General features: G+C 47.2%; 1 protein-coding gene across 1 annotated transcript in view; it reads right to left on the bottom strand.

Annotated features, from left to right (window-relative positions):
* LOC123492759 overlaps window positions 1-13,912 on the bottom strand; it is a 32,103-nt gene extending 18,191 nt beyond the window's left edge. Inside the window, exon 1 of the mRNA XM_045225935.1 lies at window positions 13,754-13,912. The gene's annotated coding sequence lies outside the window, so the exon portion shown is untranslated. The remainder of the gene's footprint in view (window positions 1-13,753) is intronic.
* Window positions 13,913-14,145: the final 233 nt, after the last annotated feature.

Consider the following 14,145-nt stretch of genomic DNA (forward strand, 5'->3'; position numbering starts at 1 on the left):
GGAACTTTCACAGATCCAATTTTGGTTTACTGGGAAAACATTACTGGTACATTGTGTTATTATATTACCTGGAAAACTAATGAGAACTTTTGGGGAATGTTCTGTGGTGGTTTTTACAGATGTTGTGCACAACATTTTCATTTTAGTCATTTAGCAGACGCTCTTATCCAGAGCGACTTACAGTTAGTGAATACATATTTTTTTATTTTTTTATTTTTTATACTGGCCCCCCGTGGGAATCAAACCCACAACCCTGGCGTTGCAAACGCCATGCTCTATCAACTGAGCTACATTCCTGCCGGCCATTCCCTCCCCTACCCTGGATGACGCTGGGCCAATTGTGCGCCGCCCATGAGTCTCCCGGTCGTGGCCGACTGCGACAGAGCCTGGATTCGAAACAGGATCTCTAGTGGGAGAGTTAGCACTGCGATGCAGTGCCTTAGACCACTGCGCCACTCAGGAGTACAATATGAGGAGAACATTCCAAGGATATTTAATTTAAAACTGAAAATATATATATATTTTGTTATCAAAAACATTCTGTGACAGTGTGGGATAGTGTGGGACAATGTGGGACAGAGTGGGACAGAGTGGGACAGTGTGGGACAGAGTGGGACAGTGTGGGACAATGTGGGTCAATGTGGGACAGAGTGGGACCGTGTGGGTCAGTGTGGGACAGAGTGAGACAGAGTGGGATAGTGTGGGACAGTGTGGGACAGTGTGGGTCAGTGTGGGACAGATTGAGACAGAGTGGGACAGCGTTGGACAGAGTGGAACAGTGTGGGTCAGTATGGGACAGAGTGGGACAGTGTGGGTCAGTGTGGGACAGAGTGGGAAAGAGTGGGTCAATGTGGGACAGAGTGGGATAGAGTGGGTCAGTGTGGGACAGAGTGGGAAAGTGTGGGACAGTGTGGATCAGTGTGGGAAAGAGTGGGTCAATGTGGGACAGAGTGGGATAGAGTGGGTCAGTGTGGGACAGAGTGGGACAGTGTGGGACAGAGTGGGTCAGTGTGGGTCAGTGTGGGACAGAGTGGGTCAGTGTGGGTCAGTGTGGGTCAGTGTGGGTCAGAGTGGGAGAGAGTGGGTCAGTGTGGGACAGAGTGGGACAGAGTGGGTCAGTGTGGGACAGAGTGGGACAGAGTGGGTCAGTGTGGGACAGAGTGGGACAGAGTGGGTCAGTGTGGGACAGAGTGGGTCTGTGTGGGACAGATTGGGACAGAGTGGGTCAGTGTGGGTCAGTGTGGGACAGAGTGGGTCTGTGTGGGACAGATTGGGACAGAGTGGGTCAGTGTGGGTCAGTGTGGGACAGAGTGGGTCAGTGTGGGACAGAGTGGGTCAGTGTGGGACAGAGTGGGACAGAGTGGGTCAGTGTGGGACAGAGTGGGACAGAGTGGGTCAGTGTGGGACAGATTGGGACAGAGTGGGTCAGTGTGGGACAGAGTGGGTCAGTGTGGGACAGAGTGGGTCAGTGTGGGACAGAGTGGGTCAGTGTGGGACAGAGTGGGACAGTGCAGGTCAGAGTGGGACAGAGTGGAACAGAGTGGGTCAGTGTGGGACAGAGTGGGACAGAGTGGGTCAGTGTGGGACAGAGTGGGACAGAGTGGGTCAGTGTGGGTCAGAGTGGGTCAGTGTGGGTCAGTGTGGGACAGAGTGGGACAGAGTGGGTCAGTGTGGGACAGAGTGTCAGAGACTCCAATAGCCCTATTCTCTCACAATAATTCATTTATCTACTCCCCAGTGTTTCTGTCCAGTTAAGACATGATCATATACATCACACACACTCACGAACAGAAGCACACATGCCTGCAGGCCCGCATCCACGCACACACTGCAATAAAAACGGCAATTGCACGAGTACACGGATACACACACACACACACACACACACACACTTTGTCCATGCGTGTATGCATGCATTGTTTGTGTATGTGTGTGCCAGACAGTAAGCTAAGCACAACCACGTCTGCAGCCACAAGACTATGTTTGTGATATTAAACGGATTACATTGCAAAGTAAAGTATTTCCAGTTAAAGTCACTTTAGTTATGAGAGCTGGGGAGTAGCAGGCAGAGAGCTTCATTGGCTTCATTCAATAGAGGGGACATTCAATAGAGGGTATAGTAGGGTGGATAAGGGGGGGTTGTAGTGTGTATGTAATCACTCTACCAAACAAATCAAATAAGTGGGCCTCCCCTCCACCCTACTATACACCCGTTCCACCCCACCTTCATCCTTACATCCCTGTCCCCTCCCCACCCCTCCTCTACGCTCCTCCTCACCTCTCCTCCCCTCTTCCTCCCTGACAGTTTCAATACTGTGCCCTGAGTAATCTGTTCTGTTATTTGGCAGCCTGCCACCGCCTGCTAACGGGACGAGCGCAATGCTAATTGGTTTATCTTGTCTTTGTCATTCCAGAGACGTCCAATCATCTTTCTGGTCCGATGTAGCCCCCTGTTCCATTCAGGAGGATGTCATCCTGCTCTCCCATTAGGAGAGGAAAACAAACGAGAAGGCCAACCTCAAACTCTCTTTCCCAGGATTAAAAACAGTGAAAGGAAGCAAGACTTTTTGACGGCTAGCTGGTAGCTGAGAGAGAAGAGAGAAGCCTCCTGTGGGTCAGAGAAGGTAGTGCATTTTTTTTAACCATCGCCTTCAACTGCATCTCTCCTCCTTAAAGCCTTCTGCATGCTTCGGTTCGGCTGGTGCCTAGCCGAACTCGGCTAGGTGAACCGAACGAGTGTGCTCGCATACTCCTTTAAAAGACCTTTGCTTGAAAAAACAAGAAAAAAAGAGTCAAGTGTCTTCACTGACATTTTCAACCTCTCCCTGTCTGAATCTGTAATACCTACGTTTCAAGCAGACCACCGCGAAGGTAACCTGCCTAAATGACTACCGCCCCGTAGCACTCACGTCGGTAGCCATGAAGTGCTTTGAAAGGCTGGTAATGCCAAACATCAACACCATCATCCCGGAAATCCAAGACCCACTCCAATTTGCATAACGCCCCAACAGATCCACAGATGATGCAATCTCTATTGCACTCCACACTGCCCTTTCCCACCTGGACAAAAGGAACACCTATGTGAGAATGCTATTCATTGACGACAGCTCAGCATTCAACACCATAGTGCCGTCAAAGCTAATCACTAAGCTAAGGACCCTGGGACTAAATACCTCCCTCTGCAACTGGATCCTGGACTTCTTGACGGGCCGCCCCAAGATGGTAAGGGTAGGCAACAACACATCACGCTGATCCTCAACACAGGGGCCCCTCAGGGGTGAGTGCTTAGTCCCATCCTGTACTCCCTGTTCACCCACGACTGCGTGGCCAAGCACGACTCCAACACCATCATTACGTTTGCTGACAACAAAACAGTGGTCGGCCTGACCACCGACAACGATGAGACAGCCTATAGGGAGGATGTCAGAGACCTGGCAGTGTGGTGCCAGGACAACAACCTCTCCCTCAACGTGAGCAAGACAAAGGAGCTGATCGTGGACTACAGGAAAAGGAGGGCTGTACACACCCCCATTCACATCGACTGGGCTGTAGTTGAGCGGGTAGAGAGTTTCAAGTTCCCTGGTGTCCACATCACCAACAAACTATCATGGTCCAAACACACCTAGACAGTCGTGAAGAGGGTACGACAACACCTTTTCCACCTCAGGAGACTGAAAAGATTTGGCATGGGTCCCCAGATCCTCAAAAAGTTATACAGCCGCACCATTGAGAGCATCCTGACAGGCTGCATCACCGCCTGGTATGGCAACTGCTCGGCATCCGACCGCAAGGCGCTACAGAGGGTAGTGCATACGGCCTAGTACATCACTAGGGCCAAGCTTCCTACCATCCAGGACCTCTATACCAGGCTGTTTATTATCTATGCATAGTCACTTCACCCCTACCTACATGTACAAATTACCTCGACTAACCTGTACCCCCGCACATTGACTCGGCACCGGTACCCCCTGTATATAGTCGTTATTGTTATTTTGTTTTGTTCCTTTTTATTTAATTTTTTACATCTTAGTCGCGCAATTTTACATCTAACTAAGATGTTTGGTGTAGTATTTGACAAGTGACAAAATGTGCATCAAAATGATTTGTCTCTCGTTGAATGACATCAAACACTCCATTGAACAATCCTTACTGTTGACCAATCACCAACGAAGGGCCGTAGACTTTGGCTATCGACTTCAGCTTGCCTCGAGAAAAAATGTTGTGTGCACGAACAGCCCAAAAAACTAAAACGTCACAAAATGTCGTGCACGGACTGTCCTGAACTGTTTCGGATTGGAAGCATGCGGATGCCTTAACCATTTCACATCTTGTATCACAATGCATTTGTCACGATCGTCATACATAGAGGAGGACCAAGGCGCAGCGTTGAAGGCGAACATATTAATTATAGAATGATCACACGATCAAAACAACAAAACGATGACGTGACAGTCAATGGTAATACACAAACCAAATACGAACAAGAAACCACAATGAATGAGTGCCAAACGGCTACCTAAGTATGACTCCCAATCAGAGACAACGAGCTACAGCCGTCTCTGATTGGGAGCCACCCTGGCCAACATAGATCTACAAAACCAGAAAGTGAAACCTAGAACACACATAGACTATACACACCCTGGCTCAACATATTAGAGTCCCCAGAGCCAGGGCGTGACAGTACCCCCCTAAAGGCGCGGACTCCGACCGCGCCCACAAACCACCACAGGGAGGGACCGGGTGGGCACTCCGCTTAGGCGGCGGATCCGGCTCCGGGCCTGATCCCCGCTCCCTCTCCAACCCCCAAAGTACCCCTGGTCCGGTCTGGCCCCGCTGGCCGGAGCTGGACTGCACACTGGTGGAGCCGGATTGCTCTAGCTCCGGCGTGAAGCATCTGACCGGTGCCGGACCAGCCACCGGTGGAACAGGCACGGGCCGTGCCGGGACTGGCGACGCACACCACTGGCTTGGTGTGGGGAGCAGGAGCGGGCCGAGCCGGGGTGTCGGCGCACCACTGACTTGGTGCGGGAGCAGGAACGGGCCGAGCCGGGCTGGCGAAGCGCACCACTGACTTGGTGCGGGGAGCAGGAACGGGCCGAGCCGGGCTGGACGGTGCACCACTGACTTGGGGCGGGGAGCCGGAACGGGCCGAGCCGGGCTGACGAGCGCACCACTGACTTGGTGCGGGGAGCAGGAACGGGCCGAGCCGGGCTGACGGGCGCACCACTGACTTGGTGCGGGGAGCAGGAACAGGCCGGACCGTACTGGGGACACACACCACTGGTCCTACGCAGGGATCTGGAATGGGCCGGACCGGACTGGTAACACACCCCAGTACCTCTCGCCGTGCCTCTACACCTTCCACCCCCTCTTCGACCAGTGGCCCCCGTAACCTGGCGGCCCCCCTCTGCCAATCCGCTGGGCCGCTCTGCCGCGGTCTCCTGCTGGCCCGTCGTCCACGGCGTTAGCCCCCCCTAAAAAATTTCTGGCCGTCTCTCCTACCCGTGGACCAGGTCTCCATGTCCCTCGCCAGCCTTTCGCCCTTCTGCCACAATGTCAAGCCCTTCTCTTCCTCACTCGGCTTGACCCAGTCGAGGAGGCGAAGGAGATCTGCTAGAGATCTCCCTGGCGATGGCTCCTGGACACGCTGCTTGGTCAAGTCTTGGTGGTTTCTTCTGTCACGATCGTCATACATAGAGGAGGACCAAGGCACAGCGTTGAAGGCGAACATATTTATTTATAGAATGATCACACGATCAAAACAACAAAATGATGACGTGACAGTCAATGGTAATACACAAACCAAATACGAACAAGAAACCACAATGAATGAGTGCCAAACGGCTACCTAAGTATGACTCCCAATCAGAGACAACGAGCTACAGCCGTCTCTGATTGGGAGCCACCCTGGCCAACATAGATCTACAAAACCAGAAAGTGAAACCTAGAACACACATAGACTATAAAAGTGGCAGTGATAAAGCCTCTCTTGAAAAAGCCAAACCTTGACCCGGAAAATATAAAAAACTATCGGCCTATATCGAATCTTCCATTCCTCTCAAAAATTTTAGAAAAAGCTGTTGCGCAGCAACTCACTGCCTTTCTGAAGACAAACAATGTATACGAAATGCTTCAGTCTGGTTTTAGACCCCATCATAGCACTGAGACTGCACTTGTGAAGGTGGTAAATGACCTTTTTAATGGCGTCAGACCGAGGCTCTGCATCTGTCCTCGTGCTACTAGACCTTAGTGCTGCCTTTGACACCATCGATCACCACATTCTTTTGGAGAGACTGGAAACCCAAATTGGTCTACACGGACAAGTTCTGGCCTGGTTTAGATCTTACCTGTCGGAAAGATATCAGTTTGTCTCTGTGAATGGTCTGTCCTCCGACAAATCAACTGTACATTTCGGTGTTCCTCAAGGTTCCGTTTTAGGACCACTATTGTTTTCACTATATATTTTACCTCTTGGGGATGTTATTCGAAAACATAATGTTAACTTTCACTGCTATGCGGATGACACACAGCTGTACATTTCAATGAAACATGGTGAAGCCCCAAAATTGCCCTCGCTAGAAGCCTGTGTTTCAGACATAAGGAAGTGGATGGCTGAAAACTTTTTACTTTTAAACTCGGACAAAACAGAGATGCTTGTTCTAGGTCCCAAGAAACAAAGAGATCTTCTGTTAAATCTGACAATTCATCTTGATGGTTGTAAAGTCGTCTCAAATAAAACTGTGAAGGACCTCGGCGTTACTCTTGACCCTGATCTCTCTTTTTGACGAACATATCAAGACTGTTTCAAGGACAGCTTTTTTCCATCTACGTAACATTGCAAAAATCAGAAATTTTCTGTCCAAAAATGATGCAGAAAAATTAATCCATGCATTTGTTACTTCTAGGTTAGACTACTGCAATGCTCTATTTTCCGGCTACCCGGATAAAGCACTAAATAAACTTCAGTTAGTGCTAAATACGGCTGCTAGAATCCTGACTAGAACCAAGAAATTTGATCATATTACTCCAGTGCTAGCTTCCCTACACTGGCTTCCTGTTAAGGCAAGGGCTGATTTCAAGGTTTTACTGTTAACCTATAAAGCGTTACATGGGCTTGCTCCTACCTATCTTTCCGAGTTGGTCCTGCCGTACATACCAATACGTACGCTACGGTCACAAGACGCAGGCCTCCTAATTGTCCCTAGAATTTCTAAGCAAACAGCGGGAGGCAGGGCTTTCTCCTATAGATCTCCATTTTTATGGAACAGTCTGCCTACCCATGTGAGAGACGCAGACTCGGTCTCAACCTTTAAGTCTTTACTGAAGACTTATCTCTTCAGTAGGTCATATGATTGAGTGTAGTCTGGCCCAGGAGTGTGAAGGTGAACGGAAAGGCTCTGGAGCAACGAACAGCCCTTGCTGTCTCTGCCAGGCGGTTCCCCTCTCCACTGGGGTTCTCTGCCTCTAGCCCTGTTGCAGGGGGCTGAGTCACTGGCTTGCTGGTGCTCTTTCATGCCGTCCCTGGGAGGGTGCGTCACTTGAGTGGGTTGAGTTACTGACGTGATCTTCCTGTCTGGGTTGGCGCCCCCCCTTGGTTTGTGCTGTGGTGGAGACCTCTGTGGGCTATACTCGGCCTTGTCTCAGGATTGTAAGTTGGTGGTTGAGGATATCCCTCTAGTGGTGCGGGGGGCTGTGCTTTGGCAGAGTGGGTGGGGTTATATCCTTCCTGTTTGGCCCTGTCCGGGGTTTCTCCGGATGGGGCCACAGTGTCTCCGGACCGCTCCTGTCTCAGCCTCCAGTATTTATGCTGCAGTAGTTTATGTGTCGGGGGCTGGGGTTAGTTGGTTATACCTGGAGTACTTCTCCTGTCTTATCCAGTGTCCTGTGTGAATTTAAGTATGCTCTCTCTAATTCTCTCGTTCTCTCTTTCTCTCTGAGAACCTGAGCCCTAGGACCATACGTCAGGACTACCGGGCATGATGACACCTTGCTGTCCCCAGTCCGCCTGGCCTTGCTGCTATTCCAGTTTCAACTGTTCTGCCTGCGGTTACGAAACCCCTACCTGTCCCAGACCTGCTGTTTTCAACTCCTAATGATCGGCTATGAAAAGCCAACTGAGAGACCTGAGCCCTAGGACCATACGTCGGGACTACCGGCCGTGGTGACTCCTTGCTGTCCCCAGTCCGCCTGGCCTTGCTGCTATTCCAGTTTCAACTGTTCTGCCTGCGGTTATGGAACCCCTACCTGTCCCAGACCTGCTGTTTTCAACTCTTAATGATCGGCTATGAAAAGCCAACTGAGATTTATTCCTGATTATTATTTGACCATGCTTGTCACTTATGAACATTTTTGAACATCTTGGCATGGTTCTGTTATAATCTTCACCCGGCACAGCCAGAAGAGGACTGGCCACCCCTCATAGCCTGGTTCCTCTCTAGGTTTCTTCCTAGGTTTTCGCCTTTCTAGGGAGTTTTTCCTAGCCACCGTGCTTCTACACCTGCATTACTAGCTGTTTGGGGTTTTAGGCTGGGTTTCTGTACAGCACTTCGAGATATTAGCTGATGTAAGAAGGGCTATATAAAATAAAATTGATTGATATACACACCCTGGCTCAACATATTAGAGTCCCCAGAGCCAGGGCGTGACAGCATTGTGGGATCAGATCTGCGTCCACATCAGATTGACATGCTATGATCAGATAAAGAATTTCCTTTTAAACCCCAGTGTTATCAGGCTCAAGCACTCACCAACCCTAATTCTATACGGCCCTATCAAATTCTCTCCTTTTTGTTTTTCCAGGTTTCGGTTTCTTCCCTGTTTTTCCTCTCAAAATCATACTTTTTTAAATTAAAAAACAACAACATTGTTTAAATTCCACAAAAATGCTTAAATCACATCAGGAGACCACTTTTGAGGTCTTGGAAAAAGATAAGACATTTTCATTTTTCGGTGTAGATACACTTTAATTCAACTGCTGCATCAGCAAGAGACTTGTTTGTTTAGCTGTGTTTCTGTAGCACACACGTGATTGCAGAGTTTGCTAAACAAATGGCAACTGTATCGATGCTAATAATCATGATATAATTCTGCCAGGTAAGCACAGGCTACTTTGTAGTTAACATTTAATTAAGAAGGTTTTTGGGAAAGCCTTTCCATCTACCAGAAGACAGTTATCATTATTAGCATCATCGCTAACGGCTACACAGAAAGTAATGACAAACATGGACACACAGACAAGGGCAGTCCTGCGTGACCTCTTCAGAGAGTTGAAGAAAAATACGAATCACTGATGCATTTTTACCATGTCTTATGATAATTTTGGGCATATCAATCCATTTTCTAATAAATCCAAAACATTTATTTTATTTCCTACTAATAAGTTCAATACATTTGTGAGTATTTTTGAATTCCGTTTTAATGTCTTGATTCCGTGATTCTGACCGCATTCTCCGCATGGCAGATGTTATAGTGGCCTACTAAGACAGTTCCAGGGAAGGATACATACCAAACCCTGATACAATAATCAGGTCAGTTCACCTCAGGTGGCTATAGTCTTGACATGCTGTTCTGAGCTGAACAAATCAATAGCAAGCAGAGAATGGAAGGAATCCGTCTCTCTCTCTCTCTCTCTCTCTCTCTCTCTCTCTCTCTCTCTCTCTCTCTCTCTCTCTCTCTCTCTCTTCTCTCTCTCTCTCTCTCTCTCTCTCTCTCTCTCTCTCTCTCTCTCCTCTCTCTCTCTCTCTCTCTCTCTCTCTCTCTCTCTCTCTCTCTCTCTCTCTCTCTCTCTCTCTCTCTCTCTCTCTCTCTCTCTCTCTCTCTCTCTCTCTCTCTCTCTCTCTCTCTCTCTCTCTCTCTCTCTCTCTCTCTCTCTCTCTCTCTCTCTCTCTCTCTCTCTCTCTCTCTCTCTCTCTCTCTCTCTCTCTCTCTCTCTCTCTCTCTCTCTCTCTCTCTCTCTCTCTCTCTCTCTCTCTCTCTCTCTCTCCTTACAGCCACCCACCCCATCAATCACACAATCAGGGCTGTGTACAGGTGTGTGTGTGTAGACCATGGGAAGGCTACCCTGGTCCTAGAGTACCTGTGGCACTCCAGGAACAGGGTCACCTACTCCTGGTGTACACATTTTACCATACTGAGTACCAGACATCCTCATAAGAATAGTAAACCAACTACAATTCAGAGAAGTGAGGACATTTTGCCAGTCCTCACTTGTAAAAATACTATTTTAGTTTTAGGGGTTAAGTTTAGGGTTAGGATTAGAAATAGGGTTAGGGGTTAGGGTTAGGATTAGAAATAGGGTTAGGGGTTAGGTTTAGGGTTAGGAGTCAGTGTTAGTGTTAGGGGTTAATGTTAAGGTTAAGGTTAAGGTAAAGCTAAGGGGTTAGTGAAAAGAGGATTTTGAATGGGAATCAATTGTTGGTCCCCAAAAAGTCCTCACAACTATAGTAAGACATAGTTGTGTGTACAGTACCAGATCATGACACACACACACAGGTTGACAGTCAATCATCCACAATTAGTCAATTAGGTAGCTGAATATAAAGGGAGCCTTCTGTGGTTGTGCACAGATAGACATCAACAGACATTTGGTTTGAACCCTCAATAGACTGACAGTCACAGTCAGTACCACGATCAAACCAGTCAGTCAGAACCACGATCAAACCAGTCAGTCAGAACCACGATCAAACCAGTCAGTCAGAACCACGATCAAACCAGTCAGTCAGTACCACGATCAAACCAGTCAGTCAGAACCACGATCAAACCAGTCAGTCAGAACCACGATCAAACCAGTCAGTCAGAACCACAATCAAACCAGTCAGTCAGAACCACAATCAAACCAGTCAGTCAGTAACGCGATCAAACCAGTCAGTCAGAACCACAATCAAACCAGTCAGTCAGTAACGCGATCAAACCAGTCAGTCAGAACCACGATCAAACCAGTCAGTCAGTACCACGATCAAACCAGTCAGTCAGAACCACGATCAAACCAGTCAGTCAGAACCACAATCAAACCAGTCAGTCAGAACCACAATCAAACCAGTCAGTCAGTAACGCGATCAAACCAGTCAGTCAGAACCACGATCAAACCAGTCAGTCAGAACCACGATCAAACCAGTCAGTCAGAACCACAATCAAACCAGTCAGTCAGAACCACAATCAAACCATTCAGTCACAACCACGATCAAACCAGTCAGTCAGTAACGCGATCAAACCAGTCAGTCAGTACCACGATCAAACCAGTCAGTCAGAACCACAATCAAACGCCAGTATGAGAGAATGAGCTCAGGTTGACAATCAATCATCAGACAGTCATTAGTGAACTAGGGCTGAGTCTGAAGGCTGAATGGAGCTTGACTGTGTGGTTGTGTGGTTATGCACACATAGAGGAAGCCACTGACAGTCACAGAGTCCCAGTGTCACACCTACTACCTGACATAGAGGAAGCCACTGACAGTCACAGAGTCCCAGTGTCACACCTACTGCCTGACATAGAGGAAGCCACTGACAGTCACAGAGTCCCAGTGTCACACCTACTGCCTGACATAGAGGAAGCCACTGACAGTCACAGAGTCCCAGTGTCACACCTACTACCTGACATAGAGGAAGCCACTGACAGTCACAGAGTCCCAGTGTCACACCTACTACCTGACATAGAGGAAGCCACGGACAGTCACAGAGTCCCAATGTCACACCTACTACCTGACATAGAGGAAGCCACTGACAGTCACAGAGTCCCAGTGTCACACCTACTACCTGACATAGAGGAAGCCACTGACAGTCACAGAGTCCCAGTGTCACACCTACTACCTGACATAGAGGAAGCCACTGACAGTCACAGAGTCCCAGTGTCACACCTACTACCTGACATAGAGGAAGCCACTGACAGTCACAGAGTCCCAGTGTCACACCTACTACCTGACATAGAGGAAGCCACTGACAGTCACAGAGTCCCAGTGTCACACCTACTACCTGACCCTGACACATCAATTGTCTGACATGAACACTCACAGCTCAGTGGGAGAGAACATCACATCACGACAACAGTAGAATACAGTAGAATACAGTAAACTACAGTAGACTACAGTAGTATACAGTAGACTACAGTAGACTACAGGAGAATACAGTAGACTTCAATAGACTACAGGAGAATACAGTAGAATACAGTAGACTACAGTAGAATACAATAAACTACAGTAGAATGCAGTAGAATACAGTAAACTACAGTATACTATAGGAGAATACAGTAGACTACAGTAGACTACAGGAGAATACAGTAGAATACAGTAAACTACAGTAGAATACAGTAGACTACAGTAGACTACAGGAGAATACAGTAGACTACAGTAGAATACAGTAGACTACAGTAGAATACAATAAACTACAGTAGAATGCAGTAGAATACAGTAAACTACAGTATACTATAGGAGAATACAGTAGACTACAGTAGACTACAGGAGAATACAGTAGAATACAGTAAACTACAGTAGAATACAGTAGACTACAGTAGACTACAGGATAATACAGTAGACTACAGTAGAATACAGGAGAATACAGTAGAATACAGTAGACTACAGTAGACTACAGTAGTATACAGTAGACTACAGTAGACTACAGGAGAATACAGTAGACTTCAATAGACTACAGGAGAATACAGTAGAATACAGTAGACTACAGTAGAATACAATAAACTACAGTAGAATGCAGTAGAATACAGTAGACTACAGTAGACTACAGGAGAATACAGTAGACTACAGTAGACTACAGGAGAATACAGTAGACTACAGTAGACTACAGGATAATACAGTAGACTACAGTAGACTACAGGAGAATACAGTAGAATACAGTAGACTACAGTAGACTACAGGAGAATACAGTAGACTACAGTAGACTACAGGATAATACAGTAGACTACAGTAGAATACAGTATACTTCAATAGACTACAGGAGAATACAGTAGAATACAGTAGACTACAGTAGAATAAAATAAACTACAGTAGAATGCAGTAGAATACAGTAAACTACAGTATAATATAGGAGAATACAGTAGACTACAGTAGACTACAGGAGAATACAGTAGAATACAGTAAACTACAGTAGACTACAGTAGACTACAATAGAATACAGTAGACTACAGTAGACTACAGGATAATTCAGTAGAATACAGTAGACTACAGTAGAATACAATACACTACAGTATAATACAGTAGCCTACAGTAGACTACAGGATAATACAGTAGAATACAGTAGACTACAGTAGAATACAGTAGTCTACAGTAGAATACAGTAAACTACAGTAGAATACAGTAGACTACAGGATAATACCGTAAACTACAGGAGAATACAGTAGAATACAGTAAAGTAGGCACTAGGCAGACAGAAAATAAAACAATCCAGTGAAAGGTAAGAAGAGAGAAACAGAGGTGAGGTACTCTAGAGACTAAGAGCAATGCGGTGGCAGTAATATTTCCTTATGTCCCTGTGGATTTCTCTTGTGGACATTCTGTCTGTATGAGGTTTAAATAGAATCCCTCAGCTCAGCTGGCTGCGGTAAGGACAGGAGAGGAAATGTGTTTCTTTGTCTTCACTATTTCAACATCATACATCATTATTAAAAGACCCAGTACATTTCTGCTATTTACAAATTAGCTTGTCAAAATGGTCTGTGCATGCACTGCATGTTCTGTAAGGTCTAACAACAGGTGATCATGCAGACAGTCAGCCAGGGAGTGAGATAGCAGAACAGACACCAACTTACCTAACAGAGATACCTCCAGAGATAAATTAATAACAATCAAGAGGAACCGAAGAGTGAAAAACAACCTGTAGAACAAAGTTTCAAATCAACTGAATCATCCAGAAAGAGACTAAAAAGGACGAATCCACAAGAGGAGCAGAGTCCAACCATCAACAGGAGAGCTCCAACAACCACACAGTGTTTGTTTTTTAAAGGGCTAAAGAAATGTTAAAATTGAGGGCGTGACTGTCATGTCCCCCCACCCCCCTGGTGTTCCATGGGCAATCCCATAAGCCTTAGCTCCAGAGAAGGGAAGCGAGGTAAGCAGCGCCAGCACTGACATCTGTACTGGTCCAAAGCAGAAAGAGAAAGAGAAACAGTCTCTCTCTCTCGCTCTCTCTCTCTATCTCCTC

Source organism: Coregonus clupeaformis, chromosome 16 (assembly GCF_020615455.1).
Source record: "Coregonus clupeaformis isolate EN_2021a chromosome 16, ASM2061545v1, whole genome shotgun sequence".
Classification (NCBI taxonomy): domain Eukaryota; kingdom Metazoa; phylum Chordata; class Actinopteri; order Salmoniformes; family Salmonidae; genus Coregonus; species Coregonus clupeaformis.